Source organism: Gallinula chloropus (assembly GCF_964237585.1).
Source record: "Gallinula chloropus genome assembly, chromosome: 18".
NCBI classification, from domain to species: Eukaryota; Metazoa; Chordata; class Aves; order Gruiformes; family Rallidae; genus Gallinula; species Gallinula chloropus.
The window spans coordinates 8,348,022-8,371,678 of NC_140103.1; the positions used below are offsets into that span (position 1 = coordinate 8,348,022).

A 23,657-nucleotide genomic window follows, 5' to 3' on the forward strand; every position below is an offset into this window, starting at 1 on the left:
CCATCTGCACCGCAGCCTCCTGCAGCCACCCAGGTGGGTTCCCAAGGGACTCTGGAGGCAACACACATCCCCGTGTGCAGATCAGCATGGACTCACCCCACTGCACCCCTTCCACCTCCCCCCAAAATCCAGCTTGTTGCCTTCTGCCTCTTCTCCCACCTGGCCCCATCCTCCCTTTCCTGCAGAGCCCAGTTGATCCTGGCTGTCAGTTCCCTGGACACGCATCAGGAATGAACTGTGCTCTCCTGCACTCAGCACGTGGGGCTGGCTGCAGACTCTACTTCCTGTTTTGGCAGGTGTCTCTTCCCTCTCCAACCTTCCTCTCTCCCTATAGTCTTTCCCACAAAAGATCCCAACCAACAACTCTCTCCCCCCAGGTACTTCTGCTCCCTGGCCTCACCACAGTCTGTCTCCACTGGCACAGACCTCTGTGCCAAACTGCTGGGCTTGGGCACAAAGCATGGGCATTGCCTCTCACCCTCCAGGCTCGATGCTCCCTGCTGGGGTATCATCTGCTTTCAGGGCCATGGGAGGGGGATGCACACATCCTGATGCATCTGAAATGTGGAGACCAAATGAAAAACCCATTAAAACTCAGAGCCCAAATCCCTTTCTTGTTTGCACAGCACAGGCAGCAAAGTCTGCTCTGTGTTTCCCCCTGTGCTGCTTATTTTGGGAATAGATGATGATAGCTCTGATGGGGCTCTGTGTATAATCCCCACTCTATAAAACAGTCCTGCCTGATTATATGCTTAGGCAAGAGGCTAGGAAAACCCCAGGGACACGAAGACTCTCTGCAGAAGAATCTGGGAAGAGCTGGGTTTTGGAACTGAAAACAAAGTGAAGAAGTGCTACTGGCTCCCTTCTTCCCTGCCTCACAAAATATTCACAGTGATAACGATGTGTGCAGGGTGTGTGTGTCGGGGGGTGGCTGGGGCCACACTGCAGATGTGTCTGGGACACATCCTGTCTGGTGGAGCGAGGGGGTGGGAGGAGCAGAGAGAAGAGGAGCTTGTATAGCACATCTCCAGGGAAGGACTTTCCTGGTGGAGGCTCTTCAGGGCTGCAAAATGTAGCTGGCAGCACCTCAGCTCCAGGTCTGCATGAGCAAGCTGTGCCAGATGTGACTGCCCCACCGGTGATTTCGAGGTCTTGGCTGTTCCCTCCTCTCCAGCCCTTTCCAATTTCACATTAATTGGGCTAGTGCACAGCAATTTAGCATGATGCCACTGGGCCATGTAAGGTCCTCATAGGTCCTGAGCAGCTCCATTTCACACTCCAGGCATGGGGCTAATCCATAGGGATATGGTGATTTGCCTTTGATCCCTTTTGGGGATTGGGGTGTTTTTAGACAGAGTGTAGTGGGTGAGGATGGGCAGAGGGGATATGGACAGCACAGGAGATGGGTAGGTGGACTGATGGGCTTGTAGAAACCATGAACTGTGACACTTAAACATCTCCAGGGCTTCTTCAGCCCCTTCTCCACATTTGGCCCTTGGTCTCTTTGGTACATTCACTCTGCTGATGAGGAGGGGCCCAATTAGTAGAAACAGCTTTATAGTGGAAACCACTGGGCTGAGACTCCCAGCTCATTTCACATATCACTGGGCCCTGCAAAGCCATCAGTCGGTAACAGCTTTCTCTCAGCACTTGGACAGGAGCCGGTAGCCCTGAGCTGAATGCTGTGTGGTCTGTTATGGTCCCCTGCACCACCCATCCCATCCTGAACACACCCCTCTGTGCCATGGGCATCCCCACTGGGAAGCAGTGATGGTGCACGGTGGGCTTTGCTGAGATCCTCCTTGCATAGAACATCCAGGGAGGAGTCGCTGTGCTGATTTTCCAGCGTGCTGAGGAGTAAAGCCCATCTCTTCATGGTGGTCATCTCGGCCGAGCACTCTTTGGGGTGTATTTGATTTGAGCTGCAATAATCAGGCGTACCCCTGGTCCTCAGCAGGCAGCAGTTCTTCATCAGGAGAGTTTCTGCTGTGAGTAGTAACAGGCGTGCAGTGCAAGCATCTTCCCTGAGGGCTGCTCCTTGCTGCCTCCTGCCGCTTGCATTGCTTACCAAAAATGGGGCTGGGGAGGGCAGCGCTGGCAGGGGGCTGCTGGCCAGTTTGGGGCAGGAAGCATCCAAAAAAGCGAAAGAGCTTTTGCAACAGTATCTCAAACGTTTGGGCAGTACCTGGCACGATGGGACCCGAGCATCCTCCTGGAGAGTTCAGTCCCGTGATGGCAGCATCCCTGCTGCCATCTCCTGTGCCCTGCGGGACTCCCTGGCTGAGCCTGCCAGGGTGGCACCCATGCCTAGGCTGGGGTTTGGCACAACCTGACCCTCTGGCACCGCTCTGGTCCGCTCCGCCGCCGCGCATCCCAAACTGAGCTTGGCGTCGCATCCCCCTGCTGCTGCTCTGCCCCCTCCTTCCTGTCATTCGGTGACATAATGGAATCAAATTAAAGCCCCATTTACCAGTTTTATTGCCTATTATTTATAATACTCCAGCTCCAAAGTGCTGTTTTATAGAGTGCTTAAGCTGCCATTGCTGGATAGAGTTTGCCATAAATGTCTCCACATGCACAGAACATAATGTCCTCGCGTCGTGCAGGAAAAGGGAAGAGATTATTCTCAATTATTTCATATAGTCTGTTTTATTGTCTTATTGTAATAAACTGTCATACCCTACAACACTTTAAAATCAATAGTTTGCATTAAAAGTAATGAAAAGTAGTTATTAATCCCGCTTAGTGCTTCCGCTCTTCCGCTCACCACGAGGCCCTGGAACAGGGAGCGGGTGATAATTATTCATTTCCGATCAATAGGAACATTTCCCAGCGCTCCTGTGTGTATCGCTGCTCCCGCAGCTGTGCGACTTAATGAGAGCGGAGGGCAGGGCCGGAGGTTGGGCGCTTGGCCGTGCCTCAGTTTCCCCCCTCCGTTCTGCGTTGCCCATGAGAAAGCATGTGTTTGTTTGAGAAGGAAATCAGAGTGTAAAAGCAAATGAAGCAGAGGGTTTATTTAGTTTTGTTTTGTCTCCCTGAGAGATGCCAGATTTATGGCACATGAGGGAATTTTTTTCAGACACAGGAATCTGATATACAGCTTTAGCCTGCGGCAGGTTTTGCTCCTCACTACACTGACTCTTCAGCTCTTCTCCTTGACCAAACTCTGCATCCCAGACACTTGGCCAACAGTGACTGAGCCATTGTCGGGCATCTCTGCAACACCCATCGGTGCCACCTCACAGCCCCTCAGCTTGAAGGGATGTGTCTGGTTCTCTGGAGCCCTGAAATAGACTCCAGCAGCACAGGATGTGGTGTCCAGTTGCTTACTGTGTGTTATGAAGTCTGCATGTGAAGGGAACCTGTGTTTAGTGCTCTGCGTGAATGCTCACAGGTGGCACATGAGACTTGTAAAGATTTAGGAGGGGCCTGGACCCACTGCTCTCTGGAGACCTAGGAAGTGCTAGCCTGAAGCAGATCCAGATTCCCTCCAGCATAGAGAAGCATCCACCAGCCATTTCCAAAGTTAGGCTTTAGGTCTCCCCAGCATGTCAACCCTTGGTAATCTCCAAAATCTTGGGTTTATGCATAGTTCTGAGGCATAAACCTTATCTTCTGCAGGAACAATCCACACTCTCTATCCATGGATTAGTTCTCTGTACTCCCCCAGCTGGTTCTCCGTACTCCCCCAGTGACACACCTCTGGCATTTCTCTAGGAAATATGGCAGCCAGGGAAGGCAGAGCTGAGCAGTGGGATGAGTTTGCTAGCACTCATGGGCAGAGCATGATGAATGTAGAAAAAAAGGCAAGCTGGATTCCAGGTTTCTTTTGGATCCTGCAGTGACTCATAGAATCATAGAACGGCTTCGGCTGGAAAAGACCTTCAAGATCTTTGAGTCTCGTACTTGCTGGGCAAGATGAACCAGAGTCGACCTTATTCACATCAGTCACTTTTGCTTCCTGACTCTCCACACCATTTGAGGTCTGCCCTGGATCTTGTCAGCGTCACCACAATGTGACATGGAAGTCATGGTGCACCCTGGTGCTTTGGTAGAGCACAATGGCCCTTTCCCAAGGGCACTCTTCTGTGTTAACCACTCACTGCAGACATGGTGAAACACACCAAATTGCAAAAGATGAACACCTTCCAAAACTGGAACTGTGTTAAGCTTAGATGATGGGGTTATGGTAGGGGCTGAGCTCTTTCCCACTCCACACCTCCAAGAAGGCTGGAACAGTTATCCCTGCACACTGTACTGAAGTGTAGAGAGGAGAACTGCCTGCTGCAGCAGTCAAGGCCAGGAGCATGGACATGGACACCTTCCCCTAAGGCAATGTCCTGCTCCAGGCTGGGGGCTGTGCTGGGATACCAAGAACAGCTGGGAATAGCTGCTGAGCATAGATGTATTTCAGCTGGGGAAGGATGGAGAGAACAAAATTAAAAGGGATAAAGAGGCATGTTGAGAATCAGGACCATTCCTTTATTTTTATTCTTTTTAAATCATATTTCCTTTCTTTTTTCAATGGGAAAACCCAGCTGGTTGCTTGGATTGGCTCTGTCACTGTTTCAATAGAGTTGCAATGAAAAGAGTCCACTAGCACATTAATTGTCATGATAAACATCAAAATCACCCATTCACCTGCACACACACAGCTCCATGGCAGGTCTGTTGTATCAATATCAGAGCAGCATTTCTTCACCACCACCGTGTCCAATAACCATGAAATAGGACAAAATCCTACTACAACCCAGAAGGAGCTATCAGTGCTTGATCAGATCTCAAGAGATATTTTTTATTTTTAATAAAGTCCTTTTTTCCCCTTGTTTGTCTGAAGCACTTTGCTTTAAATGCTGCGTGAGCAGAAGCAGGAATCGCCCGTGTCCACATTCACTCAGGGAAGAAGACGTAACCAGGCACTTCCACTCCTTCCATCCAAAGAGCTCAAAGCAGTGAAGAGCATCCTCACTCCAGCCAAATCACTCTGTTGTTGTAGCCCCCAAAACACTGATCTGCAAACCCGAAGAGCCACAGCTAGCAGGAGCAAGTCAGAGCTGAGTCTCAGAACTCAGCAGAGCTGACTCTGACCCCACATGCACAAGGAGGAGGTCGAGGGAGGAATAACATTAAACTACCAAAGCAATGACTTCCAAGAAAGGTAGAACATCCTCCGTGCACGCTGCTTCTCATTAGCTGTCAGGGACAGGTCTAGGTGTCTAATTTAGGGCTCTCTTTCATTTGATGATGCCATTCTAAGTGATGTTTCTAACTCCTGTATGTTTCTGGCAGAGACAGGAATAAACCCCCCCAAGACAATAACCCTTTCTTACTCTGCAGGCAGCCCAGACAGGGGACTGGGGGACAGCCAGGTACAATGGGGAGTTGTGCTTGGCTCTCCCCCAGTAGTACCCAGTGGTACCAATATAGTACCAATGCTTTTTCCACCTTGTTCTTTAATGGTTGGCCCAACCACCCATCACCTTTCCCTGCTTTGAGCACACTCTCCCACACCAGAAGCTCATTTCCCAAGTGTCCATGAATGACACTTCTGGGCCTCCCAGGTCCTTTCCCTGTCCCTAGGCAAAGCACCCCAACACCATACAAGCATCCTCGGTGTGATGCATGGAGGGTAGAGGGGTTCTGCTCCCCGGGACAGCATCTGGGGAGGAGATGGGGAAGGGTGTCCAACCTCCTCTGCAGTGTGCCAAGTTCCAAGTGTGTTTGGAGGCAGAGGAGGGAGTGATGGCAGTCACAGTTCTGGCAGCTCTGTGAGATGGGTGGGAAGGATGGGGTTTTTTCCTACCTAGATGATAGGGCTTTAATCTGGCTTTGACATTATCTGAAATTAAAATCGAACCTGACACGCGGACAGTGGCAGAAATGAATTACACCTCTCCTGCCGGCAGATAATCCCCTTCTAATTCCCCCACTTTATTCAGATGGGAGATGGTATAAGGCAAAAGCAGGCAAGAAATATTTTCTCTCTCCCCCTTCACAGGCAGCAGCTCTTCCAGAGCCTCTCCCTGGCACAGCCCTCCCAGGGAGCGTCTGCCGGCGGCCAGGGCCAGGACACCCAGCTAACTTCTCAGCACCATCACCACCACTGTGCACCGGTACAGCCGGTCACACAACCAAAGCAGAGGAACTGAGAGTGTCATATGCAAAGGGGCAACACCCCGGCGCAAAAGGGAACAGAGAAACACAAACCTGAGTGCTGGGACAAAGAGTCACAGAGTGAGGACACAAATGTTAATGTGCAACAGCTGTATGTGATCTTACCCACCTCTCCCCACCCCTCACATGTGGGTCTCTCTCACACAGCAGCACCTCGTGATTTTTTGTCATTTTCTGAATTATTGTGGAGCAGTTCTGCCTCCCATCCCTTCCCTCCCAGTAACTTCTGAATCTGTTTGCCACTTGCAACCAGTGGAACAGGGCAGCTAAGTGAAAAATGATCCCGTTCCTACAGGTTGATAAGAAATAGATGGTCAAGTAAAGGAAAGAGACAGGAGCGTTATTAGAGATCAGAGATGCCACAAACGACAGCAGCACAGGAAATCCGACTTCCTCTGTACTACTGCCCACAGGGAGAGTTGCTCCTACAGCCTGGTGCCATCCATGAGAGTACCTTAACCTCTACCACCAGCTGAGAACACAAGACACCAAGGGTTTGCTAGGAACAGATGGAAGCGCTGACTCTTACCAGCTGACATTCCCAAGGACAGGGATGCCAGTAAGCTCCCTGCCCTGTGCTCCACCAGTGATTGCCACCTTGCATAGGCAACTCCACCATGAGGTGGTCCCCACGCCATCCCTGATAAGCACACACGAACCTTCACTGTCTCCAAGCAGCTGTCCATCATCACAGAAGCTATAGCAAGACTTCTTGGCCTTTGAGACCCTTCATGCTCTTCTTTATGAGAAACTCTTCCTATCATCCCTTCTTTTCCCTATCTCTGTGAGGTTGTTGCCTTGAGAAGAGGCTGTGGAGGTTGATGCTAGTCTTTATTTCCTGCCATGTCCTCTGTGCCCTTGCTGTCCCTCATCTGAGTCCCCCAAGTCACTCATGCCGCTGGGTCCCTATGCCCTACAGTGTCCCTGTCCTTCCCACCACCACACATCCTCCGAGCAGCTGTAGGTGGAGAGTGCAAAAGCCCCATCTCCCAAAAGAGCAAAACTAAGAGACCTGGGAGCATCCCTGGGGGGAAATGAGATGTCCGTGGGGATGCTGTTACCCTTTGGCCCATCACTCAGCTCCAGAAGGACACTGGGGCATGGAAGTGAGGAGTGACAAGATTGATGAGCTGTTTTCTCCTCGGTCACAGGTTCAAACCCATCTCAGAGGAGTATTGACTGAAAGCAGGGGAAAGTCAGTGCTTTTAATGGCTGTACAGCATCTCTCCCTTCCTCAGCCAGTCTGTGGCAAGCGAATACACACTGAACTCCTCCACCACAAATGATAATTTCAGTAGAGGAGATATGATTAAGGGCAGCTAGACGTCCTCACTGTCCCCACAGCTGTCCGGCCCTGAGTACCAGCTAGCAGTGCATGCATCAAGACAATTTGGCTCAGTGGGGTGAAGAGTAATTTTTAATGCGTGTTCTTTGTCTGTCTGATGAAAGCTTCTGCATGGGGAGAAATTATTTACTGAGCCCCTCCTTCCCAGCTGGATCCCCTCCTCCATCCATGCTTTCCTCTTCCCCAGGTCTAATGCAATCCCTGACCGCGAGTGACTGTGGGTAAAATCAGCTAGGAATCTGCAGCACAATTCAATTTCAGAGCCATTCCAGCCAATAATGGCTCTAAACAAAATATAATGTGTAATTCACATAGTAATATCACCTTAATTACATTTTTTGGAACAGTCTTTTCTTTCTTAGTCTCTCCACCCTCCAGCCCCAATAAGCATATCTAAAACTAAAGAAAGTAAGTCATCCATCTCTTAAAACATCACAAGGGATGGGAGGGAAATTGCAGCAAGAATAGATGAAAATTGGAGGGAATTTTGCCCTTTTTGTGGAGCAGTGTTCTCGGCATCACCTTCGCATGCTGGGTAATTGATTTTCCATGGAACTCGTACAGGCTTTTTTTTTCCAATTTAGTTTTTGAATTTTAAATTAATTTCACACCAGTCAGCTGGACTTGCACACTGAAAGCTCCTGTACTATCCTCAGACTAAGCGTAGAAAAGCAACAGCAGGTTTGTGTCCTGATTCACCTGTCCTACAGCTACACCTGAGTCCTGCTGTACGCTGCGTAAACATTGATGCTTACCTATTCTTCTGTGTCTGGCCCTAGAAATGGATAGGCCATACCGCCCTGCATAACTCTTTGATGTTATCTCCTCATGAAAACATAGATCCTGAGGCCAAAGGGATGACCTAGTTTGACCTCTGGTATAAGAGGCCATAGGATTTTCCTGCATCCACACCAGTTTGGAATATAAACGTCAAAAAAAATCCCAGTCTTGATGAACAGGGCTGGAAAAATCAAGGACTGGAGAGCATTAAGTCTTCTAGTCCTGCACCACAGAAAGGAGTCCAACTCTCACAGGTATCTAATGTAGCTTTGTCGTGACACCTCTCTCAGCAACACTTCGGTACGTGACCAGGGAGCACAGGCACAGCCTCGTTGAACCCTTCACAGCAGGTCTGCTATGTACTTCTTCCCCTCTAGTAAGGTGTGAGATCCAGAGAGAAAACTGCTGCTCTGGGTGGATCGCAGACCTCTGTGTTGCAAGTCTCCAGTGCTTGAGCTAAAAGATGCAGCTCCCCCAGCAAAAGCTGTCAGCAGCAGCTCTGTGTGACCCAGACGGCACAGCGAGGGGGTACGGATTACAAGCGCACCTTCTGTTGGAACAGCTGATCCCATCCACGGCGCAGGGAAACAGCTCACAGCACCTGTTGAGTGAGTGCTGGAAGGAGCAGTATTTGACAGCAGCTGCTACACACAGGCTATTGTCATAACACGGACACAAGTCATAATCTTGACTGAGATTCCCAGCAAGAAGCTAACTGGGAGGCTACAAGCTAACAACTCACACAGCTGTGGCTTACCAAGTACGGGCTGAGCCAAGGGCAAGAAGCCATTAGAAGGTAATAGTGTGAAAACACTAATGGCTTAGAGCCAGATTTGAATTAACAGTCCAGGAGAAAAGAAGCCTATCAACACTTCTTAGTTTCCCTCTTGGTTTGTTACAGGGCTGCAGTGCTGTCAGAAAGCTGGGAGAAAAAGGTGGCTTATCCTGTCGAGGTTTCTGCTCCCAAGGCTGCAGTGCATTAACCTCTGCTCCGAAGATCCTCTGCTCACTGGTCTTCTGGGCTGGGAGGCTAATGAAGAGAGGCACTGAATGCTGGACCTAAAAATTAAAGACCATTAGGGCTTCTCATGTGAATTTACAGGCAACTTTAAAGAGCATCACATCACATACGAGTGACTCAGACTGCTTTATTCTCCCCTCCAGAATTACTCAAACTGAAAGCAGTTACTCACTGAGTGTGCAAGAGAGCCTGCACAAACCTCAGTGGTGGGTGAACATGCAATGGAGCCCATTCCTTCTGACCTCCTCCAGCATGCACCCGAATCAGCACCTGGCACAACATGGGTCTGATCTCCTTTGGGATGGGACACGAGCTGTTTTTACACACCCTTTTCCTTTCCAGCTCCTACAGACCTTTCAGCAAACTCTCTCCTCCTAGCCCCTGAAGCCTTCTCCTCTTTCCACTGTGGTAGCCCATGCCACATGGCAGCAGGGAAGGGATGGTGTTGGAGACCCCCACATGGAGAACTCCAATGCTCCAGCTATGGAAGCAAAGCACTGCCAGAACCCCTGACACCATCAGCCTGTACCTGCTGTCCCTTCTCAGCCTGAGCCATGTGCTTCCCACAGCTGCTGTCAGCATCTCAGTTCCACAGTCTCTCAGGTGCCAGATAAATAAATGCCAGGTGCTTTCTAGTTCAGCCCCCTCTGGATGTGACCCTCCAAGGCCACATACTGGCCTGATTCCCCTCCACAGATGGTTTCTCTCCCCCCTTTCCGTCTCCTCCACACAATAAATATGAGGTCTCTTTGCTGTTCTGCATTCTGGTGTGACTGACAGCACTGGGGTGAAACCACTTAGCACAGATGGCAAATTATCCTTCCCAGCTGCTCCTATGTGACATAGACCTTTCCTAGCTTCATCACTCTTCAGCCCTGGGCTCCTCTTCCTCCACACTGCCAGTGGACCTCAGTGCCTGGACGAAACTGGGTTCCAGTTCTACTGGGTGCCAGTAGTTCCCAGTGATATCAATAAGGGCTACATTCAGGCTGAGAGGACAGGTCCCACCACAAGATCTCTCTTGGCAGGAGGAAAGGGAGTTTCCATTCTCTAGCCTGTGTTTTCATTTTTCAGTTTCTCTCTCTTTTCAAAAGTTCTTCAACTTATTTCTTCAATGGATGGAGTTCATAGAGCTTGTCCAGGAGGACTACAGTCTTGAAAAACATGTGTAATACATCTTATATATCTTCTTTGAATTTTTTTCTCCATCAAAACAAGTCAGTAAACCACAGAAAACATCTTCCACAGATGCCCTCAGGGCCCCCTTATTCTTCCTACTCTGCATGTTTCATCTCTTGCTGATGCTTGGTCTGCCTTTGGCCTCTGTCTACAGTCAGTAGTTCCTCAGCTATCGCCCCAACAGAACAGCACTTTCTGGGAAGATAAAGATGGCCTCAAATGTTTTTTCTCAGAGTTAAAATGGTCCTTCCCTTTCCAGTCCAGCAACGTTATTCTTGTCATCATTATACTTGGAGAAGATGAGTAGATCTCAAGCTGAAGAGTGCTGATGAGAGTACAGATGCTCTGCCTCATGAAGGGATACATCTGCTGCCTCTGTTACACTTAGGCAAGAAAGCTCAACATTTCAAAGTCCTCCAGGAAGGAAAAGTCCAGGTAAATGTGCAAGGGGCAGCCTCAGGCAGACCAAAAGTCAGGTCCAACAGTACCTGCAGAGGAGCAGGTCTTCAGAGCCTGACCTGTCTGTATCCATGAAGCAATGCTCTCTGTCACTGCTTTCCACCTGCTGATTTCCATGGCCCAGGGGCAGGGTCTCAACCACATTTGGCTTGCTTTCTGCCTTTCCCAGTGCTAGATGCAGACCAGAGCCCAGTCTGTGCTGGATATTAGCTCATCCTCATGACCCTACCTTTTACCGTCTGCAGCACACAGTGCTGATGGCTCCCTAGTGTGTGTTTGTGCCGAGCATGAAATAGGCTCCTCTCTGCTCACATCTCCAGCCTCACAGATGAGGATGATGATGCCCTTGAGAGTCAGCTTCAAATAACTTTGCAAGACACAACATCCGCACCATTCCTTCAGGGAGACTCTACCTCCCATCCCCTATATATTGTGGGTCAAAGCTCCAGTCTAAATTTGCTCAGATAAATGCAAACCTTGGGAAAACAATCAAGAAATGCCATTCATTATTGAGGGGGAACTGGGGAATAGGTGGAAATTACTGGCAAAATGACTTGAAAGCCCTCCCGTTTTCTGAACATTTCTCTTTGGTTTCTTGCAGATTTAAAAGGTCGCTAGGAGCTAATGAACCTCAGATAGCAAAGCTGTCTCTTGTTTGTTTGTCATTTTGAGTTTTTCTGGTTGATTAAGATCCATGCTGGCAGTAAGGTATGAAATAGCAAGTTTCTGTGTGTGTAGTGAGGTCGTGTTTCCTACCCTGAAAAACTGCTGAACATACCAGGAAAAATGGTTAGTCCCAAGGACTAACACGCCAGCTCTCAGCAGAGGACACTTCTTTGTGGCTCTGTTATCCACATTTATTCCTAGCCTGATAGGGTCTCAACAGCATCCACCAGTAAAGGGGTGTTCCAGATAAACTGCACCACCAAGACAGGCTCATGTCAGGGCTGCCATGCATTTGGGAATGGTAAGGTGTGTCCTTCTCCACTTGAGAACTTGATCTGGGGTGAATTTGAGGATTTTGATTTTCTGCCTGATCACTTGGAGTAGTGACAGTGGAAGTCCAACTTCACAGATCTCCTCCACAGCACAGGCACAGAGTGTCTGCACACCTGGACATGTCACTCCTTTGGGACCTGTGCTGCCCAGATGCCTGGTGCAACACAGAGTGGACATTGCCTTGACATACCCATGTGTAAGGACCTGTCACACTGAGCTGAAAAATGATGGAACCTGGAAAAATGGGCACTGTTTGTCAAACAATGTAGCTCCACGAAAGAAGTCCTGCCTGGTCAGTCCAGTGCATACAGGATACACCAACCTGCACAGAACTTGGCGTATGAGCAAGGATTATACCACAGCAGAGCTACTGAGTTATGCAAACTGTTAATGCATTGGGGCACAGGAGACTTGATGACTCCTGGACTTGTCAGATTTATTCTAGTTTGCATTCCTGCTAGCAAATGCTAGTCAAAAGTATGTTAATATTCCTATTCACTGCCATGACTGATGACTCATGTTAGTCCTATCCCACTGGAGAGTCCTTGAAGGCCCATCTTCATGCTTTTATCAGTAGAATCATGTTTTTCCTCCTACAGCTCCAGCTCTGGACCCAAGTGACTATGGTAAAAATAAATTGATAAAAAAGTTCCATTTTCCACCTACCTGCTCCTGCTCGCAGCCTACCCAGAGCTAAAGGACAAACACATCATTCTTCCCCTTCCTTTAATGTCCCTCTTTAGAAGACCTCAGGGTTCACAGCACAGCACTGAGCAACACCCATTACTTCTGCCAAAACTACTGGAGAAGGTGCCTCAGCATTTGCCGAACATGAGACTCAGCCTAAGAGCTGTTGACTGAAGTGGAAACTTGCTGTTTCCACTCATACCACAAGTGAAATAACCCTGGGGAAAGAAATCTTCCTCAATAGAAGCTTTTCTATCTGTTTTTACACCAACTGCACTGGTTTTGCAGCCACTTCAGGGGTTCCTTCAGACATACTGGTGGGCTTTGTCACTGTCAGAGATGGTCACAGTGCCCACTGTAGACCTAGGAGGAGCCTAAGGCAAGTGAAAAGGGACCTTACAAACCCAGTTCAAAATGTTTTAAGGATTAAGGGCCCTGTTTCCACCAAACAACTCAGCTCAGAGCTTGATATGGCCCAAACCTACCAGCTCCTTGTTGAGGGAGCCATCTCAGTTCTCTGTCACAAGACTCTATGCTCATTTTCCACCAGTGCCACCCAGAATGGACAGCACACCTTTGAGTGCATCTACAGTGCAGAAATTACCATGAATTGCCATCCACCCAATGTTACAGAGAGCCCCATTGAAATACACAAAAGGCTTGGACCAGAGCATGACCAACATCTGCATCACTGAACCATGAGCATCTCACATACATCTGCATCGTACTGCAAATAACTGTCTTTAATGAGAAGGGATGGGTGTCTTGAAGAAAAATACTGTGAGGAATCCAAGTTCCCTTGTTAACCTCAGCACCTGTCAACACATGTTGTGGAGCCACTTACCCTCCTGTGACTTCATGGCCTGTTCTGCACCTAGCATGAAGCTCCCCTTATCTTCCCAGAGAGCAATCAGCCAACATGAAGGTGTGTTTTCTCTGTAGTCCAGGTATGACAGAGGATGCCAAGAAGCCAAATGTTTGGCACACAAAATCTGGAGCTTCCTATGAAACTTCCAAAGCAATGAATCACAAAATCCCAGAACGTTAGGGGTTGGAAGAGATCTCAAAAGATCATCTCGTCCAACCCTCTGCCAGAGCAGGATCACCCAGACTAAATCACACAGGAACACATCCAGGCAGGCTTGAATGTCTCCAGAGAAGGAAACTCCACAACCTCTCTGGGCAGCCTGTCCCAGGGCTCCATCACCCTCACAGTGACAAAGTTTCTCCTTATGGAACCTCCTACACTCCACCTTGCACCCGTTGCCCCTTGTCCTAAGTGAATGTGCCAGGAAAAACAAATCCTTTTCCACCTACTCCATCAACTATGACCTCAAGACTCTTTCCTTTCCCTGCTGTGAGCAGACCTCTATCGAGTGGCATTACCTCAGCAGCTCTGACCCTTCCACTGAAATGCATCCCTGCTCCCGCAGGGAACAGGGAGCAGATGTTTAATCACACATTGCAGTACAACAAAGTGGTGTGGGCCAGGGAGCGAAGGCGGCTTCCACACTCCACTGAAGCTGCCGGATGGGTTTTGGTAGACAGAATGCAATTACCCAAATCATAATTTACTCAAGACATAAATCTTTTGAAATAATAGCAACATTTAGCACATATAAAACATTGTACATGTTCAAAGCACAAATGGTAATGTTTATGCCAAAACTGTTTGAGGTTCCAATCATTAATAACAAGCAAGGAAATTTCAGAGCTGTGAGGGTTTTTTCCAGCTTTAATTCATAGGATCAGCATTTTTTTTTTTTTCCAGGAAAACTTTGCTCAAACTTCTCCCAGTCTTCTACAGATCCCAACTTTCCTCCCCAAACTGTGCCAAGAAATAATTGAAAAACAATAAACTCCCATCCCATAAAAAAGAGTGATGGGTATTTGAAAAAACAAAGAAAATGAAATGAAGATGTGATTTTGTAAGTGGACTGCTTTTCAAACTAAGTGGATATAACTAAGTTAAACACATACATATCCACTTATACATATATTTTATATATACAAATAAATGTGTATATATCTATATCATGTATATATGGGTATAAAACCCACAAAAGTTCACTCTTTGGATATGAGCCTTTGGTCCAGTCCAACTCCATCCAGCTCTGATAATGGTACCTAGGTGACATTTCCTATTACCCCAGATGTGGAATCCAAAAAGAAATGAGTTACATCACCTGGCCTCCTTCTCTGGACACATCCACACCCCCCATAGACATGTTCTTGTGTGACCTATTCAAGATGATCCTTCTCTGTTGGTGGGTTGGACTAGATGATCTTTCAATACCTGATGTTCTGTGCTTCTGTGATCACTCCGTTGCTTAAAATACACATGGTGATGTCTATAATCTATACAGGTTGGTAACCTTCCCCTCTTGCCTCCTGCCACCACCTCTGCTTCTCAAAAAGCATCGGTGTCATTTGAGAATCACATGAGTCCAACCCTTACACTTTTGGGGAGTGGAAGGGGTAGAGCCCCAAACCTCCATCAGCTGGTCAGAATGGACATGCTCCTCAGGACACGGTGAGATTTAACCTGCTGAAGGCAGAGCTTCTCTGCAAAGCCACATCCTTCACATGCACAATTAGTAAGGGAAATTTCCTTGCAAGAGAGCTGGCTCCACAGCCAAACACATGCAATGAGCTTGATTTTCTGAGCCTGACTGGGACTGGGCTGAACAGCCAGCTCTCACTGGAGCAGCTCGGGGAGCCTGGGATGTTTTTTCACATGAGAACAGTAGGCATTGTGTTGGAGGGAAAAAAATATAAAACCCATCCATGTCTCTGGACAACTCTTGGAGCCAGAATTCATCTCTCTCACTCTGTTCTCCTGTAGCATTGACAATGGCCAATGTTCTGAGCACTAGTGGCACATTGGCGAACTCACCAGAGCTCCAGGGCCTGTTTCTCATTTGTGTATTTACATAAATTTCCATATGGCATGGAAAAACAATAAATAGAACTAGGAATGTAATTTTGTAATTTTCCATGTATTTCAGGTTTTTTTCCCCCTTGCAAGTGGCCAAGCACTCACTGCCCAATTCAGCACAAGGGCCTGGGCTTTGAACATGTCACTTAGCTGGCACACTGAGCCTTCTGTGCTCTCAGAGAATGGCCCAGGATGGTGTCCTGGTTCTGGCCAGGCCAGAATTAACCTCCCCAAGCCATCAGCACAGGTGAGCTGAGTTGAACCAGGATATTTTCCACCCCACCTGACATCACTGCCTCATAAAAGGGGCTGGTTGGGAGGGGTGGGGCCCTGGGTGCCTCCAGAGCAGTCTGAGTGTGTCAGGTTGGTTCTCATGTTATGCTATGCTCTGTAATCTTTGGGTTAGTAAGGTACTCTGTGCTATCACCATGTGTGAGTGTAATTGGCTGTTACCGTTCTACTTTCATGGGGCTTTTGTCAGCAGACTGTCCTTATCCCAACCCATGGAGGATCTGCCTTTTTCTCCTCTGGGAATGAGCAAGAGGCATGTGGTGCTCAGCCACTGCTCGGGGCTGAACCGCCACAGATGGCAGTGAGAGAAAAAGCATTTTTAAACAGCTGGATGCAGTGTCTTATGGATGCTGCAGGGACAGGAACTTGGGAAACAGGCTGGGATGGAGAGAGAAACCGTTTGAGGAGCAGACTAGTACAGAAGCAGGTAGATGTCTTGTTGAAAAGCAGCTGGTGCCTGGGCACTGGATGTGCATAGTAAGAAGATTGGAGCCTTGCCTTGACCTGGTAGGGGTATACCCATGTGTGTACACATAAACACCGTGTTCACCCCACACACATATCAGGCTGGTTCCCTGGGTCATGCTCTTCCCTTGGGCTATTTTTATTAACCAGGGATCTTCACAGAAAACCCTCAGTATCTGAAGTCCAGCTTGCAAATTGGGAAATGGGTTGGCCTTTCACCTCCCCCAGGCAGGGATGCAGAAGGAGGAAAGGCAGCATGAGGAGGAAAGAGAGATGCAGTAAGTGTCCTGAAATCTGTTATTTCTTCAGAAAAAAATTAAAATCCAGGTAAACAAACAAAACTTCTACCCAACCGAGGCACTATCAAAGCAGCAACTTTGGTTTAAATACCATTTCTAGGCACAATTAAGCTGAGGAGGCTGCTTGAACTTTCCCAGCAGTAGGATCCCAGTGGGGTTAAGGCTTTTTGAACTCACTGTGCCCAGCTTTCTCCCTGTCTCCTGCTCAGAGCTAGAGGGGAGACTGACTCATTTGGTTAAAAATAAAAACACCGCTATCTAAACTTTAATGGCTTTGTTTCTCATTGCTGCAGGCAGTGGTTCATATGCATTCCAAACAGCACTTTGACTGCAAATGTACCGTTTTGGAAGCTATTCCACCTGAAAAACAATATCTTTCATCTCTTTGCCTTGCATTGTTGGGGGCTGGGAGCACACCCATCCTGGCTCAGACACCGTCGAGGTCATTGGGTGGAAAGAGAAAAGCTGGCTGTGTCTGCCTCTGCCATAGCTGGGGAGTGAGAAGGCACCTGTGAATGGGCTGGGGATGAAGAACTGTGCCCTGATGCACTGGAAGTGCTGCTGAGTAGGGAATCAACCTGTGCTGGAAGAGAAAGCTTTTGAAAGGTTGGGCTGGGATGTGACACCAAACCCTGCTGCACCCGGGACTCTCTGAGGGACCAGACCAGCTCTGTCTGAGGCGCCGTGCTCCCTGCACACCTCCCACCTGCTTTCACTGCCCAGAGCCTCCCTTACACACCCAGAGCAAACTTTTGACTGCAGCATACACCAATGTACATGCACCGGTTAATCTTCCCAGCCCAGAAGATGAGAAAGCTGGAGCCAGGGGTTGCTCCACTACTCAGCACACCTGCACTGGATGCACACTCTGTTGGCCCTTGTTGAAGCCTCCTCCACGACTTCTTCACTGCTATCATCACTGCTGTCAGGGCAGAGGTGTCGGATCACCTCTGCTGTCGGCTGCCAAGACACTACAGCTTCATGTTGCTGCGGACACACAGCAGCCTCACAAACACACCCGGGCACAGCTGAGCCAACATGCAGGGCTCAGACACCCGCTCACATCTATTGCCCTTGCCTACCCAAATCCCACTCAGGCCACAGGTTTGTGTTTATGCAAGGGGAGCAGCCACAGCACCTCTGGGAAAGGTGGTTTGTGCAATGGTCATTGCCCTGTATGCTTGAAAAAATGGGGTGGCTTTGCTGGTGGTCCTACTTTTGGATGTCGAGTTGCTCAATTTGTCAGGGTCTCCTTGTTTACCCCTGGGATGGCAGCTCCCTGTACCGCCCCTGCTCTCACAGGAAGGAGTGATGAGTGTCTCACCCCCTTTTTTTTTGTTGTTGTGGGATCTGGTTTAAAAGGGACAAAGGAATCTGAGTTGGGGGTCACAAAAAGGATGGTCAAATAACCGGTCCTCCAAGGGGGTTACGTATTCGTCTCATGCATATAATGACTTTGTGGTGTTACCCTAGCAACTAAAGCTCAGAGATGATGCAATCAAATTTGGGAACGATGTGATTAGAAATGACAGGCAAGGGGAAACAAAAGGAAGCAAAGTTGCTGTGGCAGCTGGGATGCAGCGCTCAGCGCGTAATGCATGTGTCGGGGCTGCGAGACATTCTTCCAAGCAATTACCCTAAATATCATATTCTATTTGCCAGCTAATTACAGAATATCATTCAGCGCCTGCCGTCCAGCCCGTCCCTGCTCTCCCCACTTCGGTGAGGCCCAGGGAACGGTACTCTCATTAACCCGGCTGTGTTTGTTCTGCTCTTACATTTTCAGATGGCACCCGCCCAGCACAAACTATTTGCTTTTTTCCCCCCCTCTTTGCACATTCCCTTCCCCACATCACGGCTCCCCTCTCACCCAAGGACCTGCTGCTCTCCCTTGGCAGTTACGAATCCTTGCCTTTGCCAGGATCCCTCTGGGGAGCAGCTGTGCAGATGAGCATTTTAAAGGGGAGTGCTTTGCTTTGGGCTGTGAGCACTCAGCCAGCTTTAACCCCATGTGCAACAGCCCCAGTTGCTCAGTGCCCCACCTGAACTCTAACACCACCACTGCCTAAAGCATAAATATCTTTTAGGGTCTGTGCTGCTTGAGCACAGCTGCCCAGATCATGGAATCACAGAATTGTAGGGGTTGGAAGGGACCTCCAGAGATCGAGTCCAACCCCCCTGCCAGAGCAGGGTCCTTAGGACAGGTTGCACAGGTCGGCGTCCAGATGGGTCTTGAATATCTCCAGAGAAAGAGACTCCACAACCTCCCTGGGCAGCCTGTCCCAGGGCTGTCACCCTCACCATAAAGAAGTTCTTCCACATATTAGTGTGGAACTTCCTGTGCTTCAACTTGAGGCCATGGCCCATTGTCCTGTCCCCACAGCCCACTGAGAAGAGGCTGGCTATTTTTACCTCAGATATTTATAAACATTGATCAAATCCCCTCTCAGTTTCTCCAGGCTGAACAGCCCCAGGTCACTCAGCCTTTCCTCGTAGGGGAGATGCTCCAGGTCCTTAATCATATTTGTGGCTCTCTGCTGGACTCTTTCCAGGAGATTTCTGTCATTTTTTTTACCAGAGAGCCCAGAACTGGACACAATACTCCAGGTGAGGCCTGACCAGGGCAGAGTAGAGGGGAAGGATCACCTCCTGTGACCTGCTGGCCACCCTCCTTTTAATGTACCCCAGGTGTTGTGCTGACCTCACATCCCCATGTGATTCCACACAGGGCACATTGCTAAGCCACGAGTGTGCAGCTCCAGTGTGAAGTCTGGGGACACCCTGCCTGACTCCCCCCCCAACAACCCGCCCCCAAAAGAGACACCCTGTTTGCTGTCTCCCTGCTTTGTTTGGAGGGGGTGGCAGGGCCAGGGGTGCAAGATGTCCACGGGCTCTCTCAGACCCACACCAAGGGCTTGGCTGGTTTACCTGCCTCGGGGATGCACTCAGGGCTCTGCCCCTCTGCTCCTGGAATTAATTGCCCTGGAAAGGAGAGAGAAACAAGTGGAAATATAGGGAATAGGGACCTGTGCTGTAAATATTACTGATGATTCATAATCCCTTTCTCTCAGAATTTCAGGTTTCTTAACTATTATCCCTCTCGCCAGAAGCCCCGGCTGTTCTTTTGACAGGTTTATGTGACCCAGCAGGCACTTTTCATTCATTTTCACTGTAAAAACAACAGGCTCAATTCTCTATTGCTCAGTACCTGGCAGTGTCATTAGCCTAGAGCCGAGGATGAGGAGGGGGGAATGGCAAGAGAGAAGAATCACTGCTGCTGTGATGTGACACCTCTTTACCACCATCCATGCTGTGCTCGGCCGTCATATGTATCTGACAGCAACCGAGAGTCACCTCAAGGATGTGGAAACCAAATGTTTCCAAAGAAGCACTGAGAAGGACATAAACCCGATGCCATTTCTCTCCCAGACCCTCTGGCCTTGTCTCCACTGTCAGAAAAAGAAAGGGTTATTTGAAATATGCATTACCTGACATGTTTTAAGATCCTTGCGGTGACAGGATACCTTGGTAGATGGTCAGGATGAGCCCTGATGTCTCTTATGAGCAAATGTGTGCAGAATAGCACAGGCTGTTCCCAAATGAGGTTTTTAACGTGTGAGTTGGCCACTTGGAAAACGTGAAGAACCCGCCCTTCCCCACACTCCCCGGGTAGCCATAGTCCTCTGTTGTTGGCATCACCAAAAGATCCCTTCCCCATTACTTCCCACCCCCCTTCCCTCTCCAGGGCAGGACCAGAGGGCAGAGAGAGGAAGAGATTTTGACTCAGCTTATTTCTCATATTTGCAGTATCTCTAGAAAACTAAAGAAAAGATTTCACCCTCCATCCCCCTGTGAGGGCACTGTGACCCTGTACTGGCCAGGGGAATGGTTAGACCTCACCATAGCATCTCACATTCCCAAAACCCTCTGGCTTCTCTTTCTTTCTGTTTTAGTCCAGGTGACAACATCAGTGAGGTGCCAGAATGGGCAATGAGGGTGGAAGCCAAGGTTTGAGCTTCATCTTCCATCCCAGACACATCTCTCCAGTTCCACACCTACATCTTCCTCATTATCCCCAAGCGAGTGCCCAGCTGATGCCACGGGTACCATGTCCACGCTGCTCATCAGCGGGGAACCACAGCTCCCACAAAGCAGCACTTGAACACTGATTCTCTTCTCCCCCAGCCCTCTCCTGCCAGTCCCCACCTTGCATCCAGAGCAAGTTACTTGGAAGAGGATGCGCTGAGCCCCGCAGGTGTCCATGGAGCACCGCAGGCCTGCAAAATTCAGACAGATCAAACCACCGAGGATGCGAGGGAGGGAGAGCGGCAGAGAAGGCAGCAAACATAAACGGGGGAGCTGCTCTTGCCAGATGGGGCACAGGGAGCCGAACTTAATTTGAATTGCTTGCAGGCTTAGCAGCCAGGCAGAAAGAAATCATTGCAAATCCATCTAATGCAAACTAATGCTGGTCATTAGAAAGCAGGCTAGAGGAGCGCTGCCTGCATCGGGGAAAAGATATTAGGAAGAAAGTTTCTGAGCAGGTTTCCAGAGCTAAAATAGATCATCTCTGTACAATTTACTCTTCATTTACTGTTGTTCTCCAACCTGGGGAAGGGAGGGTTTGTATTTCTTCTTCTCACAAAGAAGAAGTAGCCTAGGACACCTCCCCTGTGAAGAGAGGCTGAGGGAGCTGGGCTTGTACAGCCTGGAGAAGTGAAGGCTGCAGGGGGGCCTCATTGCAGCCTTCCAGTCCCTGAAGGGAGCAGAAGAACAGGCTCATAGATCATCAGGCTGGACAAGACCATCTTTTCCCCCACCCAGCCCCTCCTATGTCCTGAGACAAAGACACTCATCCATCTTCTCTGCCAAGGCTCACTGGACGTCCCACCAGATAGCAGGTTTTGCACAGGTCTATCTGACCAGTACAGAGAGGTCTTGCTTTAAACTGGGTGAGTGTTTCTTCACTACAGACTGAGCAGACAAGACACTTGATTACCCACCTCCCAAGGAAGGAGGAATCTGTGTGGTGCTGACAGATCTTCCTTTCCTATGCTAAATCCCAACACCTTCATGGAGCAGCCAGCACTTGGTGGTTGTTGCCTGCCTGACACTCAGTCTCTGGAGACAAGAGCAAACAACTAGCCAGAGCATGGCCATGGAGAAGCCCCTCAATGCCATCAGACCAGCATTGTACTGCAGTCCTTGAGGAGGGCCACGCTGCTGCAGATGGATCTGAGCTAGTTTTGAACCGTCCAGCTGGGGTATGGGTTCAGCCGGAGCAGGAGGAGTTTCAGCAGAGGCTGTGGAAACCAGTGAAGAAGACTCTGAGGGAAATGACTAACATTTGCTGAGGCCCAAAGTGCCCTAATACCCTGCTTATGCTCCCTATGGTAACAAATGTACAGTCTTTATGACTATGGAGAGAGCCAGAACCTCTATTTCACTGCCCAGGATGTGAGACTCTCTGAAGCTGTTGCCTTGCCACAGCCGCAGTGTTTTGTGCTCCATGTACATGTGGCTAATTATTAAACTGTGTTTTCAGATAATGCCTTTGCCATATTTTAAAAGCAAATGATTTTCTTTCTAGGTGTTTTGTTTTTTCTCCCTGCGTCTGTACCTGCAGTTATTTCTATCCTCACTCTTACCATCTTTAGCCTGCCTTACAATAATTTACAAATTACAGGAGCTGGAGGTGGCAGAAGCATCATCTTTTGCTGCTTTTCAGTACAAAGTGTCATGAGCCCACCTAAACAAATGCAGCACCAACTGCACACACATGAGCAAACCATGACCTGAACACTGGGAAACCTCATCCAAGCTCTCGGTGGGGAAGGAGTTAATATGTTTGTCTTGCACAAGCTAGATTGAAGGCAGACTGGGCTCAGCTGGAGAGAATCACTTTATCAGGAGAGGTTACCAGAAAAAGAAACTCTTAAAAGACTCTCTAGCAGAGTGTGGAGCTGGTGGGGAGTTGTGTTGTTTGGACCTGGGAGCAGGCGCTTGTTGTGAAAGCCTCTGTTGATCTCTTGTAGGGGCAGATTTCAGTGCTCGGTGGTGTTCACCATTGAAGCTGGGTGTTTGAAGGCAGTGGCAGGCAGGGGCAGAGCGGCACAGAGAAAGGACTTTGCAGTCATGCAAAACTTTTGATGTTGTTCTGATCAGGAACAGCTGAAAGCCCCCGTGTTCTTCACACAACAGCATTTCCAAATCAGATGTGATTTTTATTTTGCTTTGTTTAATTATTTGATAAAGTCTGGAGATTTTTTTTCAAAGAGTTAATTAAATGGTTGTGCTTTGGGTCAGCCTGCATGTTTAGTTTCAAATAAAAAAGAATCAAAAGGAAACATCTGGCATCACGTAAACACTGATTTACTCTTATTTCTGAAACTTTTTCTTTCTTTCCAGTGTGATAAACATGAGCAATAGTTCTGCCAAGCACAGGGTTCTCTTTCTTTTCTAATTTAGAAAAGATAATAAAAGTTTAAATACAGGTTAAAAAAATTTTAAATAAAACACCTCTTGGACTTGAGAAGAAGAGTCCTGCTGAGCAAGACAAGGCTGCAGGCAGCGTGCAGTGCGGATCACCATCTTGTTCAGTACATCCAGATGGAAAACCCAGTCTCTTCACAGAGCGACCCAACACACACTCTCATTTCCCAGGGTGAGCCCATGAACTTTCTGCCAGGAACACCATAATCCTACTTAAGTGCTGTGGTCTCTCCTTGCATCTTCTATTCAGTCACCCCAAAATGATCTTGTCTTATCATAGAATCATAGAATCACAGAATCATAGAGGTTGGAAGGGACCTCAAGTGATCATCAGGTCCAACCCCCCTGCCAAAGCAGCTCCCCAGCTCATATTGCACAGGGCGACGTCCGGATGGGGCTGGAATCTCTCCAGAGATGGAGACTCCACACCCCCTGGGCAGCCTGTCCCAGGGCTCCCTCACCCTCACTGGGGAAAAGTTCTTCCACATGTTGGTGCAGAACTTCCTATGCTCCAACTTGCAGCCATTG

The 23,657-nt window shown here is 48.8% G+C and overlaps 1 pseudogene across 1 annotated transcript in view; it reads right to left on the bottom strand.

Moving 5' to 3' along the window:
* The window catches only part of LOC311198729, a 66,009-nt pseudogene extending 45,262 nt beyond the window's left edge, over positions 1–20,747 (bottom strand). The window contains exons 1-2 of the transcript in view: positions 20,697–20,747; positions 17,488–17,624 (exon numbers count right to left, since the gene is read on the bottom strand). The product of the transcript in view is annotated as an uncharacterized misc_RNA (transcript). The remainder of the gene's footprint in view (positions 1–17,487; positions 17,625–20,696) is intronic.
* Positions 20,748–23,657: the final 2,910 nt, after the last annotated feature.